This window comes from Papio anubis, chromosome 16, assembly GCF_008728515.1.
Source record: "Papio anubis isolate 15944 chromosome 16, Panubis1.0, whole genome shotgun sequence".
Taxonomy (NCBI): domain Eukaryota; kingdom Metazoa; phylum Chordata; class Mammalia; order Primates; family Cercopithecidae; genus Papio; species Papio anubis.
Window position 1 is genome coordinate 60,080,696 of NC_044991.1, and position 6,953 is coordinate 60,087,648.

The following is a 6,953-nucleotide window of genomic DNA, read 5'->3' on the forward strand; positions in this document are numbered from 1 at the left end:
AGAGAGTGTGGCTACACTGAAGATTTTCCCAGTTTCTTTTTTCTTTTATTTACTTTTGAGATAGAGTCTCTTGCCCAGGCTGGAGTGCAGTGGTGCGATCTCGGCTCACTGCAACCTCCGCCTCCCATGTTCAAGCGATTCTCCTGCTTCAGCCTCCCAAGTAACTGGGATTACAGGCATGCAGCACCATGCCAGGCTAATTTTTGTATTTTTAGTAGAGATGGGGTTTCACCATGTGGGCCAGGCTGGTGTTGAACCCCTGACCTCTGGTGACCCACCCACCTTGGCCTCCCAAGGGGCTGGGATTATAGGCATGAGCCACCAGGCCCGGACGATTTTCCTAGTTTCTAGAGCTTTCTTTCAGCTTTGTAACTGATGCTGTCTTCTTAAATCCCAGTTGTTCTCCCAGAAAATTTCAGCTAGAGTCCCGCAAACCAATGATGAACTCTAAGTTACCTGCCACCTCCCCACTGACCCAGGGACCGGCGTTTCCGAGCCAGGCACGGAATGGGGTGGCTGTGCTCGATCCCTCTCTTCCACCCTCACCGGATTTCCCTCGTTGACTTATCCCAGAAGGAGTGGGCTTGAACTCTTTTTCCCTTCTGCAAAAGGATGCAATTCCCAGCATTCCTTCTTTCCCAAAGTTGAAGGAAGTGAGAGACAACCTTTATTAGACACGTTCCAAGTGTCAGTCCCCGAACCAGATACTAAAAGTGCATTTAATCCTCACAGCATTCCATGAGGTGGGTGCTGATATGACCTCATTTTGCAGAGAAAGAAACAGAGGCTCAGAGAGGTGAAGTCGCTTGCCCACGATCACACCAGGAAGTGGGGGAATCGGTGTTTGAACGCTGGCCAGGCTCAGCTGCTTTGAGTGTAACTGCTGGGCTGTCCCAGATAACTCAGCCCCCACAAAGCTATGTCCAGTGGAGTTGGCTTTGGGGCCTGTCCTAGGCTCTGGCCTTGCTCCCTGGGAAGGAAGGACTCCTGGTCCCTCCTGACTGTCCTGTCCTGGTGTCTGTCCAGTTTAGCCCAGCCTGCGAAGGGCTTGGTGACCTTGGCCACCACTCGAGGTAGGAGGGGAGTGTCCCTGCCAAAGTCTCATTGGCTGATCCCAGAAATCAGCCTCATTTTACCAAGGTGCCCAGCTGATGTGCCCAGGCCTGGTTGCCAGCGCCTCAGTGTCCTGCCCCTCTGTCGCGGAGCCCTGGTGTAGTCTGTGCAGGTTTGGAAAGTGAGTTGTGGGCCCGGGCAGGGGCGCAGCTGGGATTGGAAAGGAAAGGCAGGACAGGCAGGGCCTGGGGTGGCCGTGGGCTCTCTCGAGGGGGATAAGTGAGATGCTTCTCACCAGTCCAGACTGTATTTCCAAAACCCTCTCCTGCCCATGAGCTCACTTGAGCTGGACAACAGTCTTCTTAGGCATTTGCCCCATTTGACAACAGGGCAAACTGAGGCTCAACGAGCAGTAAGGTTTCACAACTAGAAACTGGTAGAGCTAGGATTCGAACCCAGGGTTTTCTGAGCTAAAGCCCTCGATCCTTCCATTACATCGTGCTCTGCACAGCATCTCAGGTGGAGAACTCAGGAAGTGGGGAGGTGTGTGGATAAACTGGTGAAAAGGCCTGAGACCAGGCCTAGGGCTGGCCGCTCCTCTGCCCAGAGGAAGGACACGGGGGAAGGACACTGGGGCTGGGGAGTCGGGGAGACAGGGGTGGTAGCTACCAGGCTTCGGGGAATTTTCTTAGAGGCCTCTGCATAACCCTGACCTGGAGGGTGATTCAGGGTTTCCTTCAGAGACCCATGATCCTGACATGGGGCCACCTGGCTGGACAGCATGGACCAGGATAGGCCAACCTGTCCCCAATCCCCCAATTCTGGGACTCCTCAAACCTCCCCTGAGTGCACCCAGGCCCATTACAATAACCTTCTGTGACCCACCCTTGAAGGGGTCAGTTGACCCTAATGCATCCTATCCCTGCCCAGTGCTATTTGCGCCATGAAGACAAAACCCGGTTGGGCAAAGCAGAGTCAAACTTTATTTGTTGATCAAAGAATGGGGAAGGGGAGCTCCTGCTCAAAGCACCTTCTCCCTAAGGCATAGGGCAAAGGGGGATTTTAAGGGCTTTTAGGGCAGGTAAGTGGAGACTGGGCCAGGGATTCCTGGAGAAAGGTGGGTTCTTCCAGCGGGGGCTGGACCCTGCACAGTCTTGTCTTTTGCACCCAGCACTTTTTGTGCCTAGCAAAGTGCATTGCTCCCCCTGGGTGGAGATTTTCGCAGGGTAACGAGGCAAGATTCAGTCAAGGCAGCACTGCTCGGTTCAGCTCATCCTGTGGCTGGTTCATGGTTACTGGCTTCCAGCCTTCACTTCTGCAAGCACAGCTGCGAGCACAGGTCAATTTTGCGGGCTGTGGGGCTTTCTGAAGGAATTAAGACCATGCTGCTGTGACACTTTCACTATGTTTCTCACACACTCTAGATCTGGTGAGTTGTAGGCACTTAAATAATTGTAAGGTCTGAGTCTCATCTCCTACCCTGACTTCAGCCAACCCTGGAGATTTGCCTCAGGTACCAGAGCCCACAGGCCGTCCCTCCCTGCAGCAGGTATCCAAGATGCAGCCGTCACAGGCCGGGCATCACAGGCAGGGTTGAGCTCCAATAGCCAGTGAGCAGCCGTGTCTGCCCCGCTGCCCACACCCAGCCTCTGCCACCCAGGCCCTACCTGGGATGCCAGCTAGATCATTCCAGAACGCTAGAGTCAGAAGGAGCTTAGAACCCAGATGGGGAAACGAAGCCAACGTCCCCCGGGAGCCGGCACGAGGAAGCTGGATTGAGGCCCTGCCTCCTGGTCGCCGGTCACCCCGGTGCCTCCTCGAGTGCCCACGCCCTCCTTGCCTGCTCTCTGCTTTTTGGACCAATGGCGTAAACCCCACTTGGATTTAGCTCTTTTCTGATTCTAAAAGTAGCACAGACTGGGTATAGAACTTTAGAAAAACAGAGAAAAGCATCAACGTCAATAAAAACCGTCTGGACTCTATCACCCAGAGATCATTTTGGTGCAATTTTCTTCCAGATTTCTTACCCCCGCAAAAAAAAAAACCAGGGTTCATTTGCCTGGCGAGCCACAAACAGCTCTCTGCGAGCGCTCGGGCTTTGGTCAGTAGGGCTTCATTCCTTGGCACAAGTAAGGAGGGTGCTGGGTGTATTCTCCAAAGCATGGTCTCCCCGAGGGAAAGTGACGGGGGGATTCTGGGTGATGGAGAGGGGAGAGGGTGCGCCACAGCACATAGAGGAGCGGTCCCAGTGGCACAGACGCAGTGAGTCATCATGCGGCACACAGGTCTCATGTGCTGGTGATGAGGCTACAGCTCCTTCCGGGCAGGAGGCTTCAGCACGGTCGTGAGAAAGTTCACTGGGGTCCATCTGTAAGTTGCCGGTGTCTGTGTGGTGCCCGTTTTAACCACCTAGGCGACTGCATCCCACATAGGTTTTTTTTTTTTTTTTTTAGAGATAGAGTCTCGCTCTTGTCACCCAGGCTGAAGTGCAATGGCGTGATCTCGGCTCACTGCAACTTCTGCCTCCTGGGTCCAAGCGATTCTCCTGCCTCAGCCTCCTGAGTAGCTGGGACTACAGGCGTAAGTCACCACGCCTGGCTAATTTTTGTTAGAGATGGGGTTTCACCATGTTGGCCACGTTGGTCTCAAACTCCTGACCTTGGGTGATCCACCCACCTCGGCCTCCCAAAGTGCTGGGATGACAGGAATGAGCCACCACACCCGGCCCCACAGAGGGTTTAGGAGGACATGGGCTGCAGAGTGGGAGGCTGTCCAACAGGTTGACTGCCAAGTTGATCATGAAATTCCTATTGTCCCTGGAACTCTCCCTGTCTGTGTACAGAGACTTTTCTGTTTTTATGTGAATTTGTGCACACACCCACATACACACCCATGCATACCCTTACACTCACACTCAGACTCACACACACTCATTCACTCACTAAGATACTCACACACATGCACGACTCATAATCTTCAAACACATCATTCTTCATGTGATGAGTAAATGCCTCAGTGCTGCAATTCCTGGAGGCCTCGCCCACGATGGCTGCTCCTTGGGGGCTGAACCTTCTCCAGGATCTAGAGCCACTGCCCAGCTACTCTTGAAAGGAGCAGGAAGACATGCATGAGGGCATCCTGCCTGCCCCTAACAATGTACTTCTGCCACCAGACAAACGAATGCGCAGCCATCTCCCTGCACTGGAGCAGAACTGTCTCCCCGGGCCCAGCTGGGCTGAGGGGTCATGACCACAGGCTGGAAGCCCAAGGACGGGAGTCCCTCCATCAGGACATGGGACATGAGGGCACTGAGAAGAGTGTGGGGACAGCTTTGTCCTCAGAAAGAAGCCACCCTTGACCTCATTTTCTGGTACCACTTCCAAATTTCACATGTGCTCAACTCTTGTTAAGCATCGACTGTGTGCGGGGCACTGGGGACACCAGAGTGAGGAAGACCCCGCCCTTTCCTGTTGGGGCACGGATTATTCCTCTACAGCATGGATGCAGCTTCTTGTTAGCTTATCCAGCAGATTATCTGTCCTGAACGCAAGCCCAGTCTTCTGTGCTGGCCAGGCAAATCTCACGGGAGAGTGGGCAGACGTGGGAGAAGCAATCCAAGACGGCTTCCTGGAGGAGGGGGTCTATAAGCCCAGGGCCAAACAGGACCTTTGTGTCTGGAGAACAGGACCCTATTCTCTGCCTGAAAAGGCCTTCCCCCAGATGGAATGGCCTCTCCCTCAGGCTCTGCTTAGATATCCCCTCAGATACCCTGTCACCCCTGGCCTACTTTATCCTCTGATAAGCCCTGACTTTAGGGAGGATGGGGGTGGGGGAGGGAACGTGGCTCATGAAGGTGCCTGGGCACACAGGAAGTTCTCACCAGTTGCCGACAGTCCATGGGATAGGTCAGCTAGAAGCCTGGCATTGCCTGTAACCCACAGAAAGCAGTGGCAAGGCAGGGGGCAGCCGGCTGACTCAGCCTATGCCATCTCACGGCAGTTTCCTGGCCACGCATGTCCAAATCCTGGTCTCCAAAAGCATGCGGGAGCCGAGATCCTGCCTGGTGAGCCCTGGGGCCCTTGCAATTCCACTCATTCCCGTTGAGCCCGGAAAGGCTGGGCCATGGCCAGGGGTCATAGAGCACACTGGAGAGTGTCCAGCAGGCCACCATGACCAGGGACACACGCCTACTTTGCCCCGGCTGGTGGTGCCGCTTGTGGGAAGAGAAACATCCCAGGACCCAGAAACTGCTCGAGGCACCCAGAGGCTGTGCTCAGTCCCCCAGAATACTGCAAGGAAGGAGGAGAATAATGCAATGGGCTGAGCTGCGCCTATTATTCAGATGAGGAAACTGAGGCTCAGGAGGTGATGAGGACCAGGTGGTCTTGGGACATGGATATTTTGGAAAGTAGGGAAACTGAGCAGACCCAGGGGCCCAGGGACGTAGGCACAACTCTTGCTCACTTGCCCTATTCTCAGGTGGGAAGAGAGCTGCGCTTTGTGTTGGTGGCGTGGCCTAGCACCCTAACCCCATTTCCTCAGAGTTCACAGCAACACTGCAGGTCAGGGCAGTGGCCCAGAGATGGAATGGGACCAGGCAGGGGCCACACAACGAATCAATGGCACGGCCGGGTCCGGGTCTCAGCCCCATCCTGGCTCCCTCCTTCAGACCCCAGCCCTGTCTCCGGCCTCCTGAGCCCCTGGCTTGAGGCTGCGTTGGGGAGGCTTGGGGGTGGGATTCCTCTTCCACAGTGGGCTTGTCTTGGTCTGGGTGGGGCTAAAGTGCTGAGCTGCAGGGTCCAGGGGACACCAAGCCCCCTTTCCACCCTCTGGTCTTCTTGTCAGTCTTGGGGAAAGAGCTTGGGATCTGGGGCTAGCAAGGTTGGGTTCGAGTCCTGGTTGTGTGACCTCAGGTCAGAGATAGCTCCTTGCTGAGCCTCATCTGCAAAACCAGGGTGACAATACTGCCTGTCTCATGCCCGTTATGCCTGGGCATGCCGCCTGGCACACAGCAGCTGCTGGGGAGAGGCCATTATGCCCGGGCATGCCACCTGGCACATAGAAGCTGCTGAGGGAGGGCTGTGAGGTGCTTTCCCTTCCTCCCAGTGCCATGGGCAGCACGGAGTGGGCCCAGCTGTGGGCTCCAGCTCCCGCTTTGAGGTGCTGTGGGACCCCTGTGAGGCTCTTCCCTCCCTGAACCTGTCTCCCTAGATGGGGTACCGGCAGGCGGGGGCCTCTGTGCTCAACCGTGAACCAACATGAGCATGGGGTGGGGGTGGGAGGCAAGGTGGGGGGCCCAGGGCGGGAGGTGGGGGGCTGAGGGTTCAGCTGGGACAGGGAGGCAGTCACAGGGTCTTTGGATTGCCCCCAGTGAGCAGGAAAATAGGGTCTGGAGGCAGAGAACATAAGGCCAATTCCCACTTCAGCTAGGACAGGAAATATCCTCTCCATGGGGTGTAGGCCAAGTAAATAGCTTTGTAATTTTACTTCATCCTCTCTGTTTACATAGGGTGTACCTCAAGTAACCAATGGAATGCTCTAGAGGGTATTTAAACTCCCAAAAATTCTGTAATGGGGACCTTGAGCCCCTATGCTCGGGCCTGCTCCCACACTGTGGAGTGTACTTTGATTTTCAATAAATCTCTTCATTCCTTCCTTGCTTTGTTTGTGTGTTTTGTCCAATTCTTCATTCAAGATGCCAAGAACCTGGACACCCTCCACCATGAACGCCATCTCCCTGTCCCATTCCACTTCCTGCCTCTCTTTCCCCCGTCTCTGTGTCTCTAGCTGTGACTGTGTCTTCCTGTTTCTCCGTCCATTCTCTTTCTGCTTCAGTCTCACTGCCTCCCGTCTTTGGCCTTGTGTTTTCTCTGTCTCCACCTCTCTGCTCTCTCAGGCGC